The sequence below is a fragment of the Leptosomus discolor genome, chromosome 3, assembly GCF_034619465.1.
Source record: "Leptosomus discolor isolate bLepDis1 chromosome 3, bLepDis1.hap2, whole genome shotgun sequence".
Lineage (NCBI taxonomy): Eukaryota > Metazoa > Chordata > Aves > Leptosomiformes > Leptosomidae > Leptosomus > Leptosomus discolor.
The window spans coordinates 28,772,292-28,799,691 of NC_141393.1; positions in this window are offsets into that span (position 1 = coordinate 28,772,292).

A 27,400-nucleotide genomic window follows, 5' to 3' on the forward strand; every position below is an offset into this window, starting at 1 on the left:
TGGCCACCTGGGCACATTAACGTCTCATGTTCAGCCAGATGTCAAACAACACCCCCAGCTCCTTCACCACGCAGCAGCTTTCCAGCCACTCATCCCCAAGCCTGTAGCATGGCATGGGGTTGTTGTGACCCAAATGCGGGACCCAGCAGTTGGCCTTGTTGAGCCTCATACAATTAGCCTCAGCCAATCGACCCAGCCTGTCCAGATCCCTCTGTAGAGCCTTCCCATCCTCAAGCAGATCAGCATTCCAACTTGGTGTCATCTGCAAAGTTTCCGAGAAGGCACTCAGTCACCTCATCTCAATCATTCATAAAGATGTTAAACAGAACTAGCCCAAATACTGAGCACTGGGAAACACCACTTGTGACCAGCCACCTACTGAATTTCACTCCATTCACCATCACTCTTTGGTCCTGGCCACCCAGCCAGTTTTTCACCCAGCAGAGTATACTCATCCAAGCCATGAGCAGCCAGTTTCTCCAGGAGAATGCTGCGGGAAATAGTGTCAAAGCCTTTACTAAACAGCATCCACAGCCTTTCCCTCATCCACTAAGCAGGTCATCTTGTCATAGAACAGTCATTTATTAAGTAACACTAAAGTTTGCTTTCACACTGTTAGCAGGACACCTTGTGGATGAGCCATACTTATATTTGCTAAATATATGAATTGCTCACCATTTACCATATCTACCATTTTAAATGCTACAATTACAACACAAGAAAACACTGAGTGCTTTACTAAAGATGAGGAAAGGTTGAATTATCCTAGCTTTCTTTTGTAAAGCAGCAGGATTTTTCATTCATCCAGTGACACATGAAGGGCTTTCCTGAGGAGAAAGATGTTAAATGAGACTTGTGTTTCCTACTGTGAAGTAAACACAGTAGCCCCTGCATAAAAAAATGCAATACTATTGGCAGTAAAAGAGCTAATCACATGGACGTAATAATCTGTTTGGTAGTAAAAGCATCTAATAAAAAGGAGAAGAAGGAAAAGATAATGCTGGGGCCGTAGAGGCTGCCAGATGGGAGGAATGAAGGGATCTGAGAAGAATCCTGCACCAAGTCTCACCAAGAAAGGACCAGAGTCAGAGCAGAATGTTGAAGGGCCTTGCTGTGCATGTTCCAGCTGTCTGTGAGAGGTGTCATACCGACGGGTGCATGCAGTGTGTGACAATTTGCCCGTGCCCTGGTTCATTCTCTGGCTGTGTATCACCTGTGGAGTTTCTAGTCACATTAAAAAAAAACAACCTCACAACCAGAGACTTACAGACAATGTTATCTAGCAATTAAAATGTATTTTGAAATTCCTGAAGTGGTAAAATGCATAAATCTACAGGGAATGCAAGAGTCACTGGAAGGAGTAGGGCAGGGAAGAACCCCCTCAGCTAAACATAATCAAAGGCTTTGATAGTCAATGTACAGGTGCTATATTGCACCCACAGAGTTTCAAAACAGTGAATATAAGATTTTCCCACCCTGCATTTTAAAACAGGAAAATTACTAAACCCCAAGTGAAACTGTGAAAATAGAGAATCCATTAAAGATATTCTCACAGTAGGGCACAATAGGCCTTCTCTTTAGTGGCTCACAGCTAAGGGATTTGCAAACTGTATAGTTATCAAGTAAATAATGGATGAAGGGACTTAAGATAGTAATTTCAAATCTGTATTTCTTTGGTCTTGCTCTATTTTATTTCACAAGGGAAGTTTACCTACAAAATGTTAGGTATCAAAAGATTCTGGCCTTGAAACTCCCCTCACACCTGCTTTGCACTGGTGTCTCTTACATCCATGATTTCTTTTGAAATATAAATACTTCCACTTCTTCAGGTACAGCTTTACTTACCTGTGTCCTAAAATCCTCTGATTTCTAAAGAAGAGACGTATGGTGCTATTGGTCATTCCACATGTGCCCTGTATTATGTTTTTTACTTCATATTAAATGTCCTTCTTTTTGTCTTCAGTACATGTGAGGACATAAGTAAATGCAGTATTTCAAGGGCAGATGCATTAATACTATGTGTCTTGCAAACACTGTTACTTTTCGTTTGTGTGCTGACTCACAATACATTCCACAAAAACCAGCCCATGTTTCCATCTGCAACTTCCTATGTATTTTTGTAATCATTAGAACTCCAGTCATTCCTAAACTTGCTGACTTCTATAGAGCTAAGCCCCAATTTGTATCTGTCCTATTGATTTGCTTTCCTGTGCAATATATACGACCTTACATTTGCTGGTATTTAATATTATGTCAGATGCAATTTTTCACATTCATATACCTTCTAAACCTTCATTTTTTTTGCTGGTTTTGGACAGTGAATGTGTTAATCTCTTGCTCATACCTCTATTTTCTTTGCAGTTAGTTCACTGTTCTAGATAGGCATGTTTCTCGTGTGTGCAGCCAACTCTGTTGTGAAATCTGTTGCTTGCTGCACACTTACACAGGGCTGCCAAGGGTCTCAGACTGATCACTTGCCCTGAGACGTGGCATTACAAGGGGCCTGGGTCATAGCTATCCTAAACTCCTTTCCCCCCACTTGGTCCAGCCTATTTTGATCATTTCCAGGCTCTACCAGCTAATTTTCCTGTTGGAAAATGTAAAGCATTGTGAAGAGACAGTGGGTGGGCAAATACATGGATGGAAGAAAAGCAGTTCTGTAGTCCTTCATATACAGTTATCCTTCATGGATGCCACAGGTCTAAAGAAGCCCTTGCGCACATGTGCATATGCTATCAATATGATTTCTGCAAGTTACTTCTCTGTCTTCTGTCTCCTTTTTCCTTTAAAGTGTAAATTTTACACAGTGTTTTCTACAGGCATGATTTGGTAATTAAATACCAACTAAGACAGCACTTGTCACCGCAGCTGTTGCTGCTCCCCTCTGCCAGCATCCCAGTGCCGCAGCCCAGGCAGCTGCTCAGCCAGGACAGGGAGCCGTCCAGTCGGAGGATGCCTACCTCTGGAATGCAGGTCCCCAGCACTGCGCAGCTCTCACTTGGCTTCAGCTTCTTCACACCACTGCCCAGCTGCAGCTTAAATGAGGCGGATTCCGCTTAGGACCAAACTAGCTACGTCAAGGACTAGTAACTTGGCTGTAACAAACACATAAATAGAAATACCCTTCATTTTTATGTTAACTTTTCTTTTTCCTTCTTCTTACCGCTGTTGGTTTTTATGTTGTCTGTGAAATGACATGAACTTCCCAGAAATATCTTCTTCAAACAAATGCAAATTTCTTCCACCTTAATCAGCATTTTCCTTGTGTATGGATTATGGTTCACACTAAAATGGAATCCAAATACCTTATGATACCTTCAAAGCATTGGGTGGTGAAAGGAAAACAAACTTACCTTAACCTATCCTTTATCACTCTTGGCAGACTCTGTGTCAGTTCATCTGATATTTTGGATTCTCTGACTGATTTCTTTTGGAAAATCACTGGCTGATTTTTAGACATTTGGGTTTTTTCAATTTCTTTGTAAATGAGTATGCCTGCTCTACACTAAAACATTTTAGCTTGGTTAAAGACCTTTTTCTCCATTTTTCCACAAATACTATTCTGTTGAAAACGGAGTCCTAGGGCACTGATTCTCTCCATGTCTTTGTAAATGGACTCTGCTTTTTGTTGTTGATGTTGTTGTGTGTCCTCCCTCTTCCCTCTGTCTTCTTCATATTTCTATGGCTAGAAGACAAAACTGAGCTGGTTATTGAGACAGTATCATTTATTTGTGTTCTTTAAGCAGGCTGCAGCAGAGCCAGAAGATAATGGGCACCTCATTTATTCAGGCTTTGAATGATCATATTTAATTCCCAGTGACAGCTGTCTTCACCACATTAGCATTGCAAATCAGTTCTGTTTTGTAATGGCCTTCTATTGAACATGATTCAATTATGTGTGGTCCGTAGCGAGGCAGGATACGGTCTTAGTATCTATAGCAATATTTCTGCAAGCTGCTGCTCTTTACACTGCTCACATTTAAGCTGTCTGTTTACCACAATGCTTTCCCTGAACTACACTGAACTCTCTTCATTTTGCGGCTAAATAAAGAAGAATGAATATAATGTGTAAATGCAGTTATCTGGTCAGACATATTACATACCCCATCTTCTTTACACATGCCTGGAATCAGGAAACACTTGTTAAAATAATTGTTATCATACTTAAAACATTTATATTACAAAAGTCATTGAAGTGGTTTTAAATGATTATACAGCGTTAAATGGTACTAAGTACTAAAGTTCAACTCTGGCTTGAAGAAAAATTGTAGTAACGTATTAAACAAGTACATTTTGTTCTGGTGTTGTAGTTTTCCAGAAAAAAGACAGCAAGGCTTAACATTTATAAAGCAAGCTAAAAAATCGCAAAATTCCAAAAACATAGTTTCAAAAAGTTTCAGAAGTCCTATTTAATTTACTGTGAAATGACTAAATCCTGGACACCATGTATTCTGTTCTTTCTGCATCTTGGGCTGGCATGTGCAGATGACATTTCAGACTAAGCTGCTGAAGGCCTGGATTACAACACTGTAGCTTAATAGGTTTGTGTAATTGTTATAATACAAAAACCTTTCTAAATTCTGATTCCATGTGTAAGGCAAGTTCTCCTATTGTGTCAGGCAGCCTCAAAAAGAAAAGCTTCCTCTGCAAAGATCCAGCAAACACATGCTTCAGTCTGTGCAAGGCAAAGCACAAACCTTATTCTTTTCTCCAGGATTTCCACCCCTGTGATCTCTACAATATTTAGCTTTTGCAGAAATCTCATTATACACAATGCAACTGTCACCAGCCTCAGGGCTCTCTTAGCATCCTTCATCTTGGTGATGAAGTGCACCTGTAGCAGAAATATGTTGTTTGTTCCACAAACTGGAGTGCTGGGCCATCATTCTAAGGTGTTTGATTGAACAAGAGGAAAGTTTTTTTAATTATATACTAATCTTGAATTGTTTAAAGACATTCTCTAGGTACTGATGGCAGAGGAGTTACAGTATCCCTTCTGTGGGATCTCCAGTTTGAGACTGGTCCTGCACTGAAGCCAAAGGCCACCACTAGCTGCCCCAGGTGGGCTGGAAGGTCACAGACACCCATGCTAACCACATCACTCCCTCTGCTGCATTGGTGCTGCATTTTATACTGCTGGGCATTTATCATGTTCATCCATTTTTTAAAGGATTTCTTTACAGTTTTTTCCTTTTTTTGAGCCTTTATTCATACCTTTCCTCTCCACTGTCTCCCCTGACAGATTCTGTTGTCTTTTCTGCAAAGATTTAAGACACTGTTTCCTTAACTATGTTCTTAACTTAGTTTATGAGGTTTTACTACATTTTTGAAACCACAGAGCTTATGTGAAAATAATGACTGCTTCATCACTCAAAGAGGGGATTAACTGCATTTTTTAAGTTAAGACCTGTTTGTTGTTGTCATGGTTTAACCCCAGCTGGCAACTAAGCACTGGACAGCCACTTGCTCACTGCTTGCCCCAGCAGGATGGAGGGAAGAATTGGAAGGGTAAAAGTGAGAAAACTTATATGTTGAGACAAGAACAGTTTAATGAAAAAATAATAACAACTTGTAATGAAAAAGAAAATAACATAGAGAGAACTAAAACCCAAGAAAGAAAAGTGATGCAAATGAAAACAATTTCTCACCACCAACAGACCAGTGCCCAGCCAGTCCCCAAGCAGCAATCCCCAGCCAACCTTCCCCCTAGTTTTATTGCTGAGCATGATGTCATATGGCGTGGAATATCCCTTTCGTCAGCTGGGGTCAGCTGTCCCTGCTGTGTACCCTCCCAGCCTCTTGTGCACTCCCAGCCTATCTGCTGGTGGGGTGGTGTGAGGAGCAGAAAAGGCCTTGGCTCTATGTAAGCACTGCACAGCAATAGCAAAAACATCCTTGGATTACCAACACTGTTTCCAGCATAAATCCAAAACACAGCCCCATACCAGTTACTATGAAGAAAATTAACTCTATCCCAGTGAAAAACCACACAGTTGTTAGTGGCTGGGTTTTTTACACGTATCAAGTTGTAGGTTTGTTTCAACCTGAGAAACAAACTGGAGTTTACAGAAGCAGTTTGATTTGTAGTGATTATGCCTACCACATGAAAAATTACATATATCCAAGCAAATACGTGTGCATGTTAATTTTGCACATGGTCCTTCATGAAGCTGCTCCATAGGACTGGATCTCAACACAACAGTCTACCAAGGCTCAGTTATTTTAGCAGTGTCTCAGGCCCCAGTCCTTGGAGGTATTTAGGGATCTAGTGTCTACCAGTTCAAGTGCTAGATGAAAAATCCTGCTATGCATTTTAAAGAAAACCTGTGCCAATATTTCAAAAGTTAATGTATAAATTATATCCAAAGTCAAAGTCTGCTCTGCTCAGATATCCGGACAAGGAAGATGTCTCCATTTTTTTCTAAGCTACTTGAACTTTTCCCCTGATTAAAAACAGTCTTCTACAAAGTGAATGGAATAATATGGACAATGGATAATGGAATAAACCAGTCTCTAGAATATATTATTAGAGTCACATTCTCTAAACCCTTTACAGACAACTGAGATTTTTAAAAAAAATTATTAAAAGGAAGTTGTTCAGTTACTTTTCATTTTTTTTTCTCATTTTTTGTAAAAATACCTTGAAAGACTTAAATTAAAATTATTTTTCTTAACAGAAACCAACATCAGGGATAAAATTTTCTTTAAGGATGAATAACAGAACAAGGAAAAAAAGCAAAAGAAAAACATGCACCATATGCTCTACAGGGAAAAACAAAGTGAAAGGCTTTAGAAAACAAAGCGAAGGAGAAACAAGATCTTATCTGTGCCTTTCCGTTTCTGTTAAAAAAAACTGAAGAAAAATTCGGGTTTGGTAAAATATGGATTTCTAACGTGCTTAGTAAACAATTCAACTTTGTCAGGCATTAAGAAAACTTGTACATATAATATGTCCCTTTTTCATTATGGTCTTCCACCTCAGAAACATTGCACTGTGACTACAAAGGAAAAGCAAGTGTGATGTCTACATTGTGATAGGGGCTGGTGGGCCTCCCAGTGGAGCATAATGTCATGCTATGGCAGCCTGTCACATGGGTCATACTGTCTGCCCTGCTAGATGGCTTTCAGGTTCACATTTTCAGATGCTGAACTTCATACAAGATATTTTTGCCTAGGTGAACAAGGTTTATGTTACCACAGTATTGCTCTCTCGTCTAGTTTCACACGCACACACTCATTATTAACCCAAGTTTGAAAGGCACTAGAAGTCCTACAGGCAATTGCACTCCTACAGGTTTCCTGAAGGCAAGCAGATAGCAACAAAGAGGGAAAGACAGGAACTCCTGCCTGCCCCAGGAGAGGACAGATGGTTTCTGCAGCTGCCTACACAGCTGGCACAAATGCATGGTAGGAGGTCAGTGTACGTCATTCCAGTCACCCATGATACTGCTTGCTTTTGATCAGTCAAGGATGCTACAGAGGACATGGAAGGAGGTGGAAATGGTGCTGCAATAGTGGGCACAGGGGACCCTAATCCATAGGAATCCAGGCTTTATTGATTTTATCACTCAGGAACAACCTGTTTATTCTGAAATACGTAAGCTCTTTTCACATGAAAACTGCAGAAAAAACCCTGACATCACCTCCTAAGTATACATTGCTCTTACGTAGGACTGGTCATGTTTACAGTCAATTACCACAGAAACTCAGGACATTTCTTTCTATATTGCTGTATGTAATGGATACTAATGACAAGTTCCTCCACCTGTCATGTAATTTGGTGTAATTAACGTAATTTGTGCTCGTAATTGTAAGAAGGCCAGGACCAGAGTTCATGAAATATGAATCACTTCCACATTCCATTTCAATATTTATCATCCAGTGCTATCCATAGATACCATTAATATACAAATAACTTAATTGAGAAAATAAAATAAAATAAACCTTTCACAGAAGGAAGTGGAAAGTAAATCCCATAACACCTCATTCTTCATCTGGAGGCATTCACACACCATAGGCCACCACTTCAAAGTCTCCTAGAGGTGCCAGCCTTCCAAAATCATTACTTATCCACTGTATTGCTGTAGCATTTCAAAGTTTTTTATGCTACTTGTCTCTGCCCCAGATGACTTAACGTTGCAAGTACAGAAGAAATTAATGTAGACAGATCAATAAGGGAAATAAAGCAATCAGCATTGCCCAGCTTGATCTTAGGAGATTGTGCTCATGCTGTCTCATGTGTTAGTCAAGGTTAAGAAGAATATTAAGCAGGGATTTGGAGGATAATGAAATAGTTTGGGGCTGCTTATAGGGACATTCCTGTTTCCCAGCTTAGGGGAAGGTATAGGAATATTATGGGGAAAAAAAAAAAAAGTGTCTGCCTGGAACCTCAACAAGTAGATGGAGAAGGCTGGCCTTGCGAGCTAACTGGAGGTTGGTGTTCACTCTCAGTCTTGAAGATAAGGTAGGTAAGTATGGTGCAAGAGGTTGTGACAGGCCTTGAGAATGAACCAACAGCTTAGGTTTAGTGAGGCAAGTGAAGGGGAGTGGATTTTGCAGAGCAAGGGAATTAAAGGTAAGAGAAACATAGGAAGGAAGATCTTTGCAGCAACACGAAAAATTGTCAGAGGAACAAAATTAGAACAAATACAAAGAGTATGTCGCAGTAACTGAGTTACAAGATAATGCCATCTTCTGCTACATGGGAAGAAAGACAGGGAAAGATTTGAAATATTGCAATGAGAATCACAAGAGTGCCTGAATAGGAGAAATAACCTACAGAGCAAACTCGTGCTGCATGCCTCACTGACAAGCCCAGCAGTATTCATGCTCAGAAAAATGAAATTGTAGGCTGGAATTAGAGCCAAGGGTTAGTAGCTGTCTCTGAACTGAAGTTGAGTTCACAGGCTACTTTGAGGATGTACAAGAAAGTTGGTGTAAGATTTTAATTTAGACAAAACAAGCCAAGACTGGAGTAGTGAGACACCCTAGAAAAGGTTACCAAATTCATGTTTTCACAGGCAGATATGCAGAGATACAGTTACGAAGAACAAACACAGTCCATGCAGAACCACTATAAAAATGGTAAGGAAGGTGTATCAGACAACTTCTCTGAGGGAATCCTTCCCAGAGCAGTCAGAAGCAGGAGTCAGAAGAGAACAGGATCTGAGCAAATGAAAGGCTGAAGGGAATAACCATGTCACAGACACATTTGGCCAAGAATTCCAAGGGATAAGGATGGAATACTTGTTCACTAAATTTATCTAAAGGATGCTCTAGTGACAGAAACACCTATCAGTGAAATGTAGATCCTAAAACTAGATGAAGGCGATGTGGAAGACAGAAATAGGAGTTGAATTTGATAACAGAGCATCTATGAGATTATTCATTCCCTGGATAACAACTAGGAGCAAAACCATGTAAAATATTATAAAATTCTGTCTTAGAAGGTGTAAAGGAAACCAGTTTTTCCTGGTTTCCCATTCTGATCTATAGTACAATTTTTCTGGAATGCAGTTTTATTTTCTCTTACATTCCTTTCTCCCATATAGATTCTCTGTACTTGATATTGTGTAACTCACAATTACCATGTTTTAAAGTCCTTTAAGGGTATTCTAGATAGAACAAAGAGAAGCTATTCTGAGAGCCAGTTCCCCAACTTCTCTGTGGACAAAGAAGTCAGATTAGCAAACTGCCATTTCAAAAGAAGTTCTCCAGCATTTTCTCAGTTTGGTTCAAATTAACAGTTGCTCACTAAAGGACAAAGATCGAAGCTGAGAAGTTAAATGAGATAAAGCACATGTCAAATTGGTCATGAAGAGCAAAAAGCCAATCAAATAACCATCTTATTAAATTCCAATATGGTTAAATAAAGAAAGTATGGAATTATTAATACACAGAAGCAGTCCTCTCACTTTCTAAGACTTGCTGGCTGTCAGTCTCATAAACACCACGGCCACTCAGGGCTTAGCAGCAATGTTGGAGATAAAATTCAGAGGTGAGTGCTCTGAAAACGAAGCCTGTAGCTCTGCAGCTGAAGAAAACTCTATATTAACTCAGAGCCCATTCAAAGACTTTTAGAAAGATAATTTATTTTGATTTTAACATGCCAGCCAATATGGATTCCACCACCTTCACTGTTAAAAATGGTCACTTCAAAGCTGCTGGTATGGATTCAATGGCTTTTCTACAAGATCCTTCTGTCTATATCTCTTTGTATCACTCTTTCCTATTAGATATCCCAACTCCAAGTGAACACTTTAGAACAACATTTCTTAATCTGCTCTCAAAAATTATTGCAAAAACACTTGGCAGCAGACAACTGCATTTGCAATTGACAACTGCGTAGTTATGCATGCCCAAACATGCAAGCAAACAAAAAACCCTAAATGACTAATTTATTCTGATTTTTTTTTAAAGGAAAACTATTTTGATAATGTCATACACTAAACCACTCTGGAATAAATAAATTATCTTCAGGCTTTTAAGGACTGAAAACACAACAGGGTGGATTACAACAAATTCATTTTAAATTTAATGACAGTCTACAGGTTTCCAGCTTAGTGCAGTTCTGTACGTCCTAACATGGTGCACTACCACACGAAACCAACAGCTGATTGAGGAACACTCATGATTTTATCTTCAGGGAAAATTCCTCCTTCTTATACAACAGTGCCTTAATACTGGGGATGGATGGAGAGGGTTGCAAAATATGGGAGATATGTTGGCATTGCGGTATCCAAGAGACTCATACTTTAAATACATTGTGACATACAAGATTCAATTTGTAAACAATACACATCGCATATGTTCAATCAATGTGTCACAGTACCTTAGGATTACTAAAGTCATATATACACATTCCCAAAACCTCTATCCATATACCTATCCTTTCACTTCTCTTCACTAGGAGCAAACCAGTGTTACTATCTTAAAGAACTGAGTTTCTGAGCTTAAAGAACTGAGTTAAAGATCGGTGATGCCTTCATCATGAATATTTGTCCTTAGCAGAATGGAAGCTCCTGGAACAATTACTATGTATCTAGGCAGCAGCACTACAAGTGAATGTGAATTAGCATCACTACAGATTATTCCAATAGTTCCTATTCATTACAAACAACAACAGCTTCAGGAAAACACAACACTACCACATGTGACCAGACAGAGGATGTACGAGAAAGCACGTTTTCAAATCAAAAAACAAATCTGAAGACTATTAAAAATGCTAATGCAGAAGGAAAGCCACAAGACTTGTCTTCAAATTCAGAATATTTAATGGAACTTTTTAATAATTTCTGAGAACTGCATCAGAAAAACTCTCATCTGTACAACACAAAAGGTCATAAGCAGACAATCTATTCAGACAGTGACCTTGCCAGCCAGTACAGGGGGATGAAAAAAAAGGCGCCATCCCCTGTCACAATCTCCAACATCCTTATTCTCTACTTCCCCGTAGAAATGTCATGCAATTAATAGAGGATAATGCATACTAAAATCTGGTCCACACATGAAAAAGTTTGGGGAAACATAATTAGTATTACATGAAGAATATTTTGCTCCTTATCTCCATGATTTTTATTCTAGCAAACGAAAGGAAATACACCTCCCCCACCTCATCCTCCCTCCAGTTATCAACAGTATAACTGCAAGCAAGCAGTACAACAGCACTAGATCCTATATTATACTAAATTGCTGAACTAAATTTTACAACTAAACACAAAGAACAAATGCGTTGTTTAAAACATTAATTTTGGATGTATGCTTTCAAAGAAAAGTCTATCAACTCTGCTTATTTGACAATCTTAATTCTGATAGCGGAAACTGCATTGCTAAGAGAAAGTGAGCAAATATACTCAGGAATTATGGTCTGTATATTGTTAAAAGAATTGACAACAATTTTATCAGTATTATGTATCTCAGGAGGAGAGGAACCATTATTCATACCTTCCTTACATCAGACTCATCTCAGTGGACCAGCATTTGTGTGATTGTGTACCACCCAAATAATAGCTTCATTTCTGGAGTCTGAAGCAAACTTGCAGAGACAGCAATCACCAAGAAGATAGATTTCTTTTATTCCATTCTCCATTTTTTTTGCCGAAACTTTTTCTCTGCAACATCATATTCATATTCATTTTCTTTGTTAAAATAATTTCCAAATCGTATTGCCAACCTTAAATACAAAATCATTTACACATGTAGCCAAGGTTTACTCCCTGCATTTTAACAGCATGAAAAAACAAAGCCTGTGCGACTTGGATGTTTTATTCAAAATTGCAGAATAACAGCAGGAACAGAATCCTGCTGTTTTCACCCAACGCTTTCTCTCCACTAGCCCATAGAAATCAAACTTACAGTGATATTGGGTCGTCCAGACTACACGCTAGGCATTTTCCATTTTGAGTATTCCTACTTCAGCAGAAATGCAGATCCCATTTCTATTCTGGTTTCATTGAACTGTCATTCCAGGAGTTCAAGAAGTGAGTTCAGAACTTTTCTGCAAATAACTACTTGGTTCCACCAGCTGCAAACACACATCAAATGTAATCAGAAAGCAATTGGCAGTGACCACAATGCATCAAGCATGCCAGAGCAGATGGGAGCTTATATGCGAAAGTTCAAGAGAGTAATTTGGAAATCTAAACCTCCCTGATACCTGCATACAATTTGCATCTCAATTTTTGACACGAATTCCTCAAAACATCTAAATGCGGACATTGAAGCATGTGCAACAGCAACCAAGGCCTGCTCAGGGACAAAGTGGAAGTGGTCTTAGAGTCTGTCCAAGTCCCAAAAGTCAGAGTGTTGACACGGTGCTCAAGACAGTGCTTCTCTTACAGCACAGGCTTACAACCCGACAGAACCATTCAGCCCCTTGCCATTGTGAATGTATCACCTCCACATGGCATTTCCAGCTGGCCCAACTTGACACAGCAGACACACTACTCTTACAGCTGGAGCCCGCCCAGATGCCTCTCAGAGCTGAGCGTGGCACACGCATCATCACATGATGCCAGTGCTGAGTTTAACTTTGCCAGACCTCTTGTGCTGGAAACAAACAGCAGCACAAGTCCCAGCTCTATTAAGAAGCTGCCTGAGTAGCAAGGCGCCCATTCAGACAGGCTCTTTCATTCTTCAACTTTCAGAAGTGAATATTTCAGGTAATACAATATATATGTCTATAAATTTTAAATAAATTGAAGAACACTTGATTCTTGACAGTTCATCTCAACATTTCAGTTGCTGATGGCAACATTAACAGCCAGCCCTTCCATTTTCTGTCATTACTCCCATCTCACAAGCTCTACGAGTTTGATTCTGCCTGAAATATTTAGGGATTTTTTTGCACAATATTCTCAACTAGCAGAGAAAATTTAAACTATAACTTGCTCAGCTTTGCAGTCAGGAGAATCTCGTTTTCTTTCCTCAGAAAAGGGAGGAGGAGGAAAACCCCTCCAACATGTTGCAGACTTTCCATGTGCTGATCCCAGAATTGAGGGTTTTTTCATGTTGGGCCTTGACAGAGAAAGGATCATTGTCACATTAGCTTTGTGCACCCATGAAGACACCCACATTCTCTGACCAGGCTGTTTTCTGTTCCCACAGAAACCACATATTTACTGGGGGCAGTATGAAATGAATGGAAGTCTATGCATTCATACAGTAATAAAGGATGACAACCACCTGGATTCTTGTTTTTCTGGTACTATTTTATAAACACAAAGATATTGAAAATACTGAACCATTCCTTCCTTTCCTGTTTTTGCTTCACTGAAGCAAGACTGTAGAGAAACTGAATTAGCATCTCTTGCTAGATTGTGGAGATAAAGCTCTCTCATTTGTCCTTAATGCTTACTATACTGTTTTAGTCTCAAGTTGTATGTTCTATTTTATTCCTTATCTTTAGCAACATTGAAAATATTTGTATACTATTAGATAAATTATAAATACCTAAAAAAAATCATTTGATGGAAGGTTTTGATTGGATTATTATTGAAAGGTTAGCGATCCTGAAGTGCTTAGTTCTACGGCATATAATCATGCAACCTGAATGAAACTTGGTTAGCTTTTATGTTGAGAATAGGCCAGAAGAGAGGATAGCAGAATCAGAGCTTACATATTTAATATTGAATAAACCGTATCTTCTATGCTGTTTTCCATAAAAATAGACATGCTAGATCAAACTAAAAAATTTTTCTCAGCCAGTGGCCAGCAGCTGATGTTTAGAAAAAAGAACATATGAAAGAGGAAAATAGAGCATCAGTTGCCAGCTACTCCTGCTTAAAATCACCTACCTCGTATTTAATAGTCCTCACTGTCTTTCCTTTATAAAATCATTTAATCACTTTTTGAACTTCTTTGTAATTTTGACATCCCATGACAATGAATCTCAAAATGTAATATCGTTGTGCAGGAAAAGGGCTTTCTTTTGTTTGTTTTAAACCTGCTGCCTAATAGTTTCCTTGGGTACCCTGCAGTGAGTAATCATTCCCTATTCAGATTCTTCATGTCATTCATAATTTTATGTTCCTTTATCACACCTACCTTTTGTTGTCTCTTTGCGAAGCTGAAGAGTACTGGTGCAGTCATATGTCTCACACAGAAGCTGTCTCATACCTCTAACCTTCCCCTCTGCTCTTCTCCCTGCCCTTTCTAGATCTATATACTTCCACGCTTCCAGAAACCATTCACTATGTGCCCAAGAAATGAAAATGTGGGCCTACTGCTGAATGAGGCGAGTACCCTGGTGATGGAGGATACAGAGAAAGTGGAGTTATTGAATGCCTTCTTTGCCTCAGTATTTTCCACTAAGGCCAGTCCTCAGGAATCCCAGACCCTAGAGGTAAGAGAGGAAGTCTGGAGAGAGGAAGGCTTTCCCTTTGTCGAGAAGGACTGGGTTAGAGATCATATAGGCAAATTGGACACCCACGAATCCATGGGTCTTGATGGGATGCACGCGCTGAGGGTGCTGGCAGATGTATTGCTAAGCCAGTCTCCATCATCTTTGAAATGTCATGGAGGACAGGAGAGGTGCCTGAAGACTGGAGGAAAGCCAACATCCCTCCAAACTTCAAAAAAGGCAAGAAGGAAGACTCAGGAAACTACAGGCCACTCAGCCTCACATCCATCCCTGGAAAGGTGATGAAGCAGCTCATTCTGGATGTCATCTCTAAGCATCTGGAGGAAAAGAAGGTTATCAGGAGTAGTCAACATGGATTCACCAAGGGGAAATCATGCTTGACCAATCTGATAGCCTTCTATGATGGCATGACTGACTGGGTGAATGAGGGGAAAGCAGTGGATGTTGTCTACCTTGACTTCAGCAAGACTTCTGATACTGTCTCCCATCACACCCTTATAAATAAGCTTAGGAAGTGTGGGTTAGATGAGGTGACAGTGAGGTGGATTGAGAACTGGCTGAAGGACAGAGCTCAGAGGGTTGTGATCAGTGACACTGAGTCCAGCAGAAGGTCTGTAGTTAACAGTGTTCCCCAGGGGTCGGTACCGGGACCCATCTTGTTCAAGATATTCATCAATGACCTGGATGACGGGACAGAGTGCACCCTCAGCAAATATGCTGACAATACAAAACCAGGAGGAGTGGCTGACACACCAGAAGGGCTGTGCTGTCATTCAGCGAGATCTGGACAGGCTGGAGAGTTGGGTGGAGAGGAACATAATGAGGTTCAACAAGGGCAAGCGTAGGGTCCTGCAGCTGGGGAGGAATAACCCCATGCATCTGTACAGGTTGGGGGTTGACCTACTGCAGAACAGCTTTGCAGAGAAGGACCTAGGAGTCCTGGTGCACAGCAGGTTAACCATGAGCCAGCAACGTGCCCTTGTGGCAAAGAAGGCCAATGATATCCTGGGGTGCATTAAGAATAGTGTGGCCAGCAGATCGAGGGAGATTCTCCTCCCTCTCTACTCTGCCCTGGTAAGGCCACATCTGGAGTACTGTATCCAGTTCTGGGTCCCCCGGTTCAAGAGAGACAAGGAACTACTGGAGAGAGTCCAGCAGAGGGCTACAAAGGTGATTAGGGGACTGGAGCATCTCTCCTATGAGGAAAGGCTGAGAAACCTGGGGCCTTTTAGCCTGGAAAAGAGAAGACCAAGAGGGGACCTTCTCAATCCTTACAAATATCTGAAGGATGGGTGTCAAGAGGATGGGGCCAGGCTTTTTTCAGTGGTGCCCAGTGACAGGACAAGGGCAAATGGACACAAACTGGAGCGCAGGAAGTTCCACCTAAATATGAGGAAAAACTTCTTTACTGAGAGGGTGGCAGAGCATTGGAACAAGCTGCCCAGGGAGGTTGTGGAGTCTTCTTCCCTGGAGATACTCAAAACCCACCTGGGTGTGATCCTGTGCAACCTGCTTTAGGTGAACCTGCTTTAGCCAGTAGGTTGGACTAGATGATCTTCAGAGGTCCCTTCCAACCCCTAACATTCTGCGATTCTATGATTCTATGATCTCATAAATATATGCATAACCAAGCTTTCTGTTTCTTTTTTCTCTTCTTTTCCCAATACTTCCTAATATTATGTTTGTCTTTTGATGGCTGCTGAGAATTGGGCTGATGTCTCTAAGGAATTAGTCAGAAGAGCTTCAAGATCTTTGCTAATTTAGACTCCACCACTGTGAACTTCATCATTAAAACTGGTTTTTTCCTCAGGAGGGTTACTTTGCATTAATTGCTCTCCCCAGTCACACAACACAGTAAAATCCCTCCACAACTCTTTACAAAGTAAGCTTTGGCTATCTTGAGTAATTTCATATCAGCCAAAAATTTTTTCTTCATTCACTCCCTTTTCTAGATAAGTTAAGAATATGTTGAATAGGACACAGCTCCATTCATTTCCCTACTAAATCTTTTGTAAAAATATTATCTATCCTTCTCCTCCCTGCCCCGCCCCCCTTTTCTTTAACCCGTTACTAATTCAGGAAGAAATATATTCCATATCTCATATCAGTTTTTGTTAGCCTCTGGTGAGATGCCTATTAAATATCCAAATTGTGCTGATTCTTCTCCATCACAGCACACTAAAACACCGTGGCATACTAATTCTGGGCTTTGTTATGATTTCAGCCTATCTGCTCACTATAGAGTCCAGATACTAATGAATTTCAGTCTCGCACCCTACAGGTTCTTTAAAAAATTGGCTTCACGATTATCACTTTCCACTCCTCAGGTGTCAGGGCTGATGTAAGCCATAGTTATCCATCACAAGGAGTTTTCAGCACTTTAGTTTCGATTTCTGCTAGAGTTCTTAGATGAACACAATTCATTTCTGTTGGTTTATTACTATACATGTCAGTTTGTTCTAAAGCTTTTCCATGACAGTCAAGTCAAAGGTCCTTAGATTGTTCTTTACACATAAGGTTCCAGTATGAAAAAAACCAAACTCTTTTTGCTCTTTCTTAGTAAACATTAGTAGAAATAATTCATTTAGGTTTTTTTTTTAGCTAAAATCTTCTCTTTCTTGAATGTTTATTTTACACTTTGTCAGAACTACAGAGTCAGGTTTTATACTTTCGTGTTTTAAATGCTGTTATTAGTTGTGCTTTTAGCAAGTCAAGGCTCAACAACATTTTTGGCCTGTTTCATAACCATTTTACATTGTTTTGCCAGGGTTTTCTGTTTTGTCATTTGGATAGATGTTCCACAATGGAAGATGTCTCTGGTAGATTTAAACAGTCTCCCGCAAGAATTTTACTCCTTGGGCTGCCTCTCTTAATTTCTTTTGAGATGGGTTCTTCATTTGTATGTTGTAAATTACATTATGGTGGGTGATGGGCAAGAAGTTGTGTCTTTTCTGCCTTCAGTGACACTGAATTTGAGAAGGCTGTGGCAAATATTGCAGGGCAGATCATCAGTATGATTTTAGAAAAGAATTGCAAGGATAAAATGAATTCTATTTTAATTATGGATTTCTAAAAGTCTGTTGCTGGATTAAAATAGCAGCCTTACAACTCGTAACCACTGATGGATATGTGCACTGTATGGCATGTAGGTAACATCAAAATCTAAATTATATCACTGCCATTAAATAAAAAAGTGGAATAAAACATATGCTGCCTTGGATTATTTGTGAAATACTATAGTAAGATCATACTAATCTATTATGCTGGGCTTTTTGTTGCTGTTGTTTTAAAAAATGATTTAGTTTGTGGATATGACTAAGCTTACCTTTTTCATTAAATTGAAGAACCTTTCACTGGAGCTAAAGATTAGACATTGCATTTTATCATTCACCATGAATATACAAAATCTTGCAAGGAAAAGAGATCCTTGTTATTTCAGCAATCTCTGTTCTCTAGATTATTGAAATGAAAAAAAGAGCAAAGGTTGTTATTTGAATCACTAAGATGAAAAAGCAAAAAAAGATAGTTGCAGTTTCCTAGTTAAGAGCTTAAAAGAAATTCTTACCTAAAACAACAAAAATTTCTGCACATTGCTATCGTCGTGAGTGACCTCACAGAAATTATTTCAACCTGTCAGCAATTTGTTCTCATTCTTTATACATAGTGTGAAAAAAATAATTACTTTTTTTCTCAGAAATACCGTTGCATTCTCAAAGACTATCAAAAAGAAAAATAACCGAAAACTAAGTACTGAATTAGTGTTTCTTCTGTGTGGCAGTAATTGCCACATTGTACCAGCATAACAATATTAAATGGAAGTTTATTTTTGGTTGATCATACTGAGATTTCTTTATGTAAAATGCTTAACAAAATAAATCTTCTCTGTCCATGTTTTACCAACGACTGTGGCAGACCCCAAGCTATTTGAAAACACCACCAAGATATGTGAAAACACAACAAAGATTCCTTTTGGTAGATTTGGAGCAAAACAAAGGCTACAGATGAAAACTAATTAAAAATCAGTGTTTAAACAAGATGTGTTTCAATTCAGTGTGGTTTTTTTGAAAAAAGTGAAAGAGGGTCTAGATTTTTAAAATCTCAATTTTATAGAAATATTGACTTGCATTTTTTAACGTTTTAAATCACTGAGAGTTGCTGCAGCAAGAATCAGTGTCAGCAAATGACTCAGCTCAACATGAACAGTGTCTTCAGATCACCCATACCACAATTAAATTAGTTCAGGGGTACAGATAGTGCTTTATAATTTTTTTCTCTATCTCTTTTCTCGCCCACAACCTTTTTTTCCCCCACCTCAGTGAACTCCCCCAAAATATGAACAGAATGAAAGAAGCCTTGTTCATTTTACCCAGAGATAAATTCACTAAGGCCACCCCAGCACAGTGAGAAATAGTGGGTAGGAAAAGAGGTTCGTACAAGTAAAAGTGTATTAAGCGGCCTAAAAAAAATGTGCCGTGAAGCAAATTTTGAACAGAATTCAAGGATGAATAAAGGTGACTAAAGACTATGTTCAAGGCTCTTACTTTCTTAAGTGAGTATGAAACTAGCAACAATTTCCAGGACCACCTGAAATTTAAATGATAGGAACTGAAGAATGGCAGCGCCACTGCCAAGAGGAATTTTCCATCCTGTAATTACATGGATTGCAACCAAAGCCCCCTTCTATGCACTTCACACTGGAAAAGCAATATTTTTCTTTCAAATACACTTAAAATATAATAAAATAGTGCATACAACCACCTCAAGAACTCTAGAGAAATCAAATTTAGACAAGCTAAGATATAAGCAAGCATCCACAAATCTATGCACATACAACAATGAAAGTAATTTCAACTACATGTAAATATATTTTTGCAACAAACTTTTAATAAAAGAAAACAGAAATATTTTCTCTTTTTTCCTCTGCACTTTTCAAAATTAATACATTTTTTTCCTTCCCTCTGCACCTTGCCCTGTTGATTTTTTTCCTGCCCTTTAGATACTTTTTCCTCTCCCTCCATTTCCAGGTGTATTCTTTTATTCATCTACCTGACTTCCCTTCTCTTTCTATCACCTCTTGATTTATTTCTTTGTATTCAAATAGCAGTGCTACCTGGGACAGAGCCTCTGTTTAAAACAATCTCAGCTAGTTTACACCCATTGCTTTCATAAGAGGGTGCTCAGGGCATAAATGCCTTTTCCCATGGTACCTCAGTGTCCATTATATCCAAGCAGTCTTGTCACGGCGTGATCTAAAAATAATAAGAATAGAAAATCTATTGGCCTAGGGATCTTAATGCCTGCTTGAGGTTCAGAGAAAATAGTAGATGTCTTACTGTGCTAGCTTTATTCTTCTCTGGCTTTGCATTTGTTTTCTTCAATAGCATGTTGTTAAAAAATAAAATAAAACTGGGTGTCGTTTCTCGCCAAGTGATCCTTCCTATCCCCTCCTCCCATCTCTACCATGCTGGACCACTCATCCATAACAGAGGTTCTTTTCGTGCACAGCAACCAGGGAAACATGGGGCCATGAAGGAAGAGTAGAAACCTTATTTATTTTGCAAACCCTATTTTGCAATTTCACCACTGAACTTTGGTTTTGATTTCGTGGAATTAATGGAGAGATTTATAAAAATATGTCCTCTGATGAACATTAAGCCATGTTAACATCAGTGAAATGACTGAAAACACAATCCTCAGAGTACTTGGCACAAACACAGACCCAGGTTCCAGTTGAGATAGAAGCCAGGTAAGTTCTCCAGGTATCTAACAATTGCCTGCACATCTTGTCTTGCCAATATCGTGAGGTTTTCAAGGACAATACTTTGCCCTAGTACCCTTGTGTGTAATTAAGTCACAGTGTAATCAACGGCGTATGTAGCTGAGAAGCTCTGAAGAGGTTTTGTCTGGCTATGAAACATTAGAAAGAAAGATTTTGTTGCTGAATATACATCTATTCAGAGAAGCTAACAGATGTTAACTGTATTTTCTGCAATTTAAATTTGTTTAATCTTCAATTTTATTAAAACTTATTGATGAGGAGAGGAGGTTCGTCTAACAGAGCGCTAGCAAGGCCTTCATGATGTCTTCTCAATCATACTCTGCCAATTCTTTTACCAAGAGATTCTTGCAAAAAATTCTGCCTTAGCTTGTGACAAGTCCCTTACCCCAGAAGTATGTGAACTTGAGAAACTCTGGATTTGCCTACCTTTAGGCAAAAATGTTTCTTTTAGCCAAAAAGGAGGAAAAAACCTTTGTTTCAAGAAACATGTTAAAATGTTGGGGGGGGGGCCTGAAATTAATAGAATAGTACAGTTGCCAGTTTATATACCTTTTCATATTTTTTTTGAAAGAGAATGAATGAAATTCCTGAAAGTGAAAGATTGAATTAAATTCCTCTATCAAGATATTTCTTCTACATAAATATTTTAACTAATAACAAGAATAACAATTAATTCATTGTTATAATTTACTATTAAATCAAGCCATCCAATGCACCCATAAAAATAGAATAATTGGCCCACTAATTTGTTAATAGAAGTGTAACTTTCATAAAAAATTGAAGTCATAATGGAATCCTAAACAGCAAATGCCATACAAGATTGGTTGTTAGACACCTGGGGCATAAGTTTAGATACCCTCCTTGAGCAGATTTCTTCCTTTTTTATGCCTGTTTCTTGGTTAAATTTTTAGTGATTCCCTTTTCAATGGGTTTTTGTGGTCAGGCGGGTTCTTTCTTCATTCTCTGCACATTTATCTAGCCTGTTTAGACCGTGATCTCCTTGCCATTAGGAGTTAAGGCAACGCTATGCACTGCCTTCATTACCTATTATTTATAGAGCAGTAAATAAAGTGCTTTACTAATTGATTAAATAATCACAGTAAGTTACATTTTAGAGCTCTTTTTATGTTGTCAAAACAGTTTCTTTTATTCTGTATGTTGATACAATGCTTTTTTGCAGTTATTTTGAAATGCTTTCTGTGAAGAACTGTCCTCCTAACACAACAGAGAACAGCCCCACCACATTTACCTTTGCACTACACATCCATACTAGCTACATTTCATATTATGCCTCACTGTTCTGCCTAGCCTTAATGTCAAATGTCTACTTGCAAATTTGAGTTGCAGTATTTTTGGCTACTCTGCTACTTGCTGTGGCGTGTTTTCTGTGTAGGGATGTAGCAAAGAAGCAGTAACCATCCTCTGTTCAGATACAGTCTAACACAAAAATAGGTAAGCACATCATGTTTCCTCCAGAGGCTTTAATTCTGGATTTATTCTGTGTTTCATGTTTAAAATGAAAATTATTAGGCCTTGAAAGCAGAAGCTATCCATGGAATGTGGCAACACAATTTCCAATACACTAATAAAATATTTATGGGAAAAAAATCTTTAATTACTTTAGAGTATTACTACCTGTATGCAAGCAGGTTTAGATGACTATGTTCTTGTTGTATGCAACCAGACAAGAAAGCAATGGTGTACCTAGAAGTCCAGCTGGAGGCAGGAAGAAGGTTGCCGTGGTCATGAGTGCCAGGGCACACACAGCCCTGCTAGTTGGAGGAGGCAGCTGCTCCACACACTGTGTGAAGAGGGGGCTCAGTACTGGGTGAGTGAGCATGAGGAATAAGCTGAAAGTAAACAGTATGGCACCCGATAAGAGCCTTCAACAGCAGGCTATTAAAAAAAAAAGAGAGGGATCCATAGGCTAAGAAGCACTAGTGGAACATACAAAACTGTCTCAGTCAGTAGCGGTGAGGAATGGTTTGATGAACGTTAGCCATTTTTCTCATAGAGTTGCAAAAGCAATTTGTGCAGCAACTGCTCATATGAGAGAGGATCAGATAGACCACCTCAGTGCTTGCAGATAGTTTGTTTTGTCTTTTTCTAGTGTTCAGGCACACAGACGGTGGGACCAGAGCAGTGACCATTCTCAGCGCTAAAGAGACCTTGTGTTGACAGGCCAGAAAAAAGAAGACAACAAGTGAAAAAGATGTATCATCTCCTCTATAACAAGTCACAAAAAAGGCATGGACAACTTTAGTTGCAGTTGTAATGGAACAATAGAAGATCAACACAAAACATTCTCACTATCCCTGGAGAAAAAACAAATGAACAAATCATTTTTAACGTGCATTGGACAGACCTCTGCCCAAACCAAAACTGAATCTTGACAGCATAGACAAAATGGGTTAATTTTGACATTTATAGCAAGGTAGTGTCTTTGGGGGGAACTTAAAGTTGCTGTCCAAAATCCAAAGAGCTCTAACCTCACACGGTGGGATTAAATAACTACAGGTTTGCTCAAAGTGGCAAAGAGAACATGAAATGGTTGCTCTTTGTCTGAGCATGCCTGTCACGTGAAGGACTGGAAAAAGGAATCATTATGAAATTGCATTAGAAAGGGTATTAAAATACCCTTAACAACTGGCATGGGATCATGTTTCTAACTATTTGTGGCAGTCGTACTGCACAGTTTTGCTGATCAGAATAATACTATGCTAACAACTGCAGATTTTAATTCCTTCCCCAAGCCTGTCAGTGATATTTTGCCTTTCCTCTTTCTCTCATCTTGCAGGGTAATACTGTCACATAACAGCATTGCTGAACAGAGTTGGATGGAAGGTGCCTCTTTTCATTTAGAAAAACTTCAATAGTGTAGGTGAAGGCCATCTGTGAAGATGGTGAGATATTTCTTTGGAAAAACACAGCTTTCAGAAGTTTTATCATAGCAGGAAATGTCCTGTGATGTCCAAACTGAAAAAAACTTTTGGCTGAATATTTCCACAATTATTAAATACAGATATAATGTTTTTGCCATTCCAGTTTGCCTTACAGCAGGCCTCTTGTACCAAACCAAAATTCTGCTGGGACACAGAGAACTGAATTTTGCTCATGTTATCTGTTTCCCACAGACACTGATAAATTAAACAAAAACCCAGTCAGTGACCAGAGTCAATAAATGTCAAAACTGTAGGAAACAAGAGTCAATGAGATTTCAGACACATCTGTTCTAGAGAAGAAGGCTATTTAGCAGCAGTTGACTAATGCATGATCTAAGCAGCACCACACGTTGCTGTGGTGGCTACATTGCTAATGTGACAACTGAAGCCGGTGAGAGCCTTGCCTTTCAAAACCTGACCTGAAAATCTTAACACGGTTGCTCATCACCACTAAGCTACAAGTCTTCAAGAATAACTTCAACCCTCCTGTGTCCAGGGCTGTAAAAGAGCCACGAGTCTTCCCAAGGGAAGGCTTTCAGTGCCAACATGTGTGTCACACTGCAGAACTACCAGGCAGAGTAAAGGGGCTTTTGAGCAATGGCAATGAACAGCAGCTCTGCAGCAGCACAAATGTGAAAGGGGGCTTATCTCACCGAAGTAACAAGCTCCCCCCAAAAGCATCGGGGTTTTTGGCAAGCCCAAGGACAATTCACACCACATTTAAAGGATATAAAATTGCTCAAAACTTTTCTCAGGATTCTGTGGGATGAGATCTCATCTGCTTGCTGTACCTCAAAGTGCAGGAAAGTGACTGATTGGAACAGAAAGAAAAAGAAAAAATAACAATTAATTGGGTTTTCTAATGGTGAGGAGCAATGCTGTTCTACAGTCTTTCTTCATACTTGTACAGCTTTGTGGAGACAAAGATTGTAGTTATAACCAAAGCGTAGCCCCAAAGCAAACAAAACTTATGATCTGAAGGAAGTGAGTTTCCCAACTTTGAAGCCAAACTATAGAACGGACAGACGAGGGGGATTTAACACCACTACTGCTTCCTACATCACATTTACAATTACTCAGTGAAAATTTGCCAGCATAACCAACAGTCATCTATCACGATGTTATTTCAAATAGAATAAATCCAAGTGCAAATATACACAGCAAGTTATTCCAAAGAGTAAATGAAATATTATCAGAGATACATGTTCCTCTGCTTTTCAAATGCAGTGCTTTATGAGTAACAGATTTTTTTCTAATGCAACAGTATTTTTTAAAACTCTCTTTTAGTAAACAAGACTGTAGCCAGGAAATGGTCTTGTGATCCTCCCTGGAATGAATCTGAATTCAAATGCAGCAAGAAATAACATGCATTTTTTAAAAGAACCTTCCAAATCATACTGCTGTTCTTATGCCTCACAGTTAACTCATTAATTAGGACATTTCCACAAAAAATCCTAAGGGCCAGGAAGTGGAGGAAGGCACAGAGGAAAATGAGTTTGAGCTTTACTTTCATTTTAATCTCTATACAACTAAAGGAAAATAACGAATTTGTTGAGGCTCAGAATCTTTCCTTTTCTGAAGGACAATTTCCATCTCATTTTTTTTTTTAATTTAAACATAGACCAGAAAACGGGTGATATTTTTCCAACATTATATTTTCATTATGTTAATTCAGATAGAAAACATCCACTGTTTTGTCAGGTCAGATAGATATTTAAGATGATTATTTCTTTAATGTTTCATTTTAAGAAATTGCATGCTGTTGGCTTCTGCTATTGATTTCTATTCCCCTTCTCCAAGCTGATAAATGCAAAAAGTGTGTATCTGCTTGGTGACATTCCCAGTATACAAACATATACCTTCAGCAAAGGCATGCCTTTTCCCAATATTTTTTGGGGGGGGTTGCATTTAGCAAAATAACTGCAAATGTCAGGTATTAGAAGGGTTGAAACAACCTTTTCTATTTTGTTGTCTTTAGAACTCCATCTTTTATTCATGACTTCTCTCCTGGTGCTGGAAGGGAGGCCGTGTTGCTATAGCAATGCCCTGCATATCCTTGTGGATAGCTTACAGTTTCACTTTTTTTAAACAACAAAGAGCCATTGATATTACATGTTGCCAAAGGTTACAAAAGTTGAATTCTAAAATGGAAATATTTCTTCTATAAGACTGCATAGGATATATGCCATGCAAATTCAAAGCTTCAAGCAAACATACAGCCCTTTTGTGAATACAGATGAACCTAGTATAATACTGTTTGGCTTCAATATGTTATTCAGAAGGAAAGTATTTAAAATATACTCGTTATCTGCTGCTTTCGAGATATAGATGTTCAAATATGTACAGCCTACTCCTACACCTTTCTGACCTGTGGTAGAAATAAAACCTTTCTACATTTTAACTGTTCTGGACAATAAAATGCAATCTCGTATTCCAATTATGATTTAATGGTAAATACACTCCCAATGTCAGGGAACAGTCACCTTACAGAAGCTTCCCTGCCCACAATGGATATTAAATATAGTTGAGTGTCCTTCAAGACTTCTCAAGTATGGTTTTTGTTCCTACCCTAATTGATTTCTCTTCTGTCAGATTTGAGTCCCACAGATAGATGTTTACATAGTATAAATTCAATAATGGCTCAACAAGTTAAATCAGTTAGATGGAAAAATTTAGGGTTACAGTTATAAAAAAGACATTTATACTGGTGATTCAGCAGGCAGCACCAAATGAATCAGAACAGATCAAGGAGGGTAACATGGGCAAAACATCTCTCATCACTACTACAGAGCAGTAAATCAGAGTGAAAATCCAGACTTTTCCACCCTCAAAGTGCGATGCAGGTGGCGCAAATACCTCCTGTGCTGGGTTTATGGCAAATATTCACGGCCTTGCCCCCACTGCACTGACAGGAAGACCAAAGCCATTTCAGGAGATGTTTCAATGGCGTGGTTCAGTTTTCTGTGTAATTCTTCTGGCACCGCTGCCTGGCAGCCACAGGGACCAGGTTCAATCCATAAATCACTAAAACACTTCAAACAAGCCCGCCTCACTTCCCTTCCTGCAGATACCTGGCACATGAAGGCCAATGCTCGGCAGATAGCAGTGGTGCCACATGAAGCCCTCCTGCGCCTTGCAGGCTCACCCCAGTCCACTCCTCCCTTATGGCTGCACTGATGCAGGTCTACTGTGGCCAGGCAGAAGGTGAGCTCAAGAAAATAGCTGTCCTTCCACTCAAAAACTCTTCCTTAGTTTCCAAATCTCACCCGATTTACAAATCCATGAACAGTTGCTAAACTGACTACAGGGGCAGAGTGCAACTGAGGAAACAAGGGAATATTCATCAAATAGCATCCTGATCTGGACCATTTGGGTTCTAGACAATCTATCTCCACTATCAAGCAGAGAGTGGGACATGCAGGCTTAAACGAACTTTGTTTAACTGGAAAAGAAGGAAAAGAATACAGAATTTACCAACAATTCACAACAGGCACCACCACCACCCTGGCAGAGTGCCTAGCAATTATCCTGACCATGTCCTCCTCCAGGTGCTCCTGACCCCTGAGGACAGTTCCTCCTGAAGACCTGGTCTGCTGGACCTGGTCCTCCTGCTGAGGACCTGGTCTACTGGTGCTGGTGCTGCCACCCCACCTTTCATGGCGGTCCTGCACAGTACAATGAGCCAGTGACATGCCAAATCCACCCAGGGTCTTTGTCCCAAAGGAGCTTTGGCACCTCTTTTTTTTTTTTTCCCCTCCTCAAACCCTGAACCACAGAATTTGATTATGGTGGCTCCCTCACCCCAGGAAACAGCTAGGC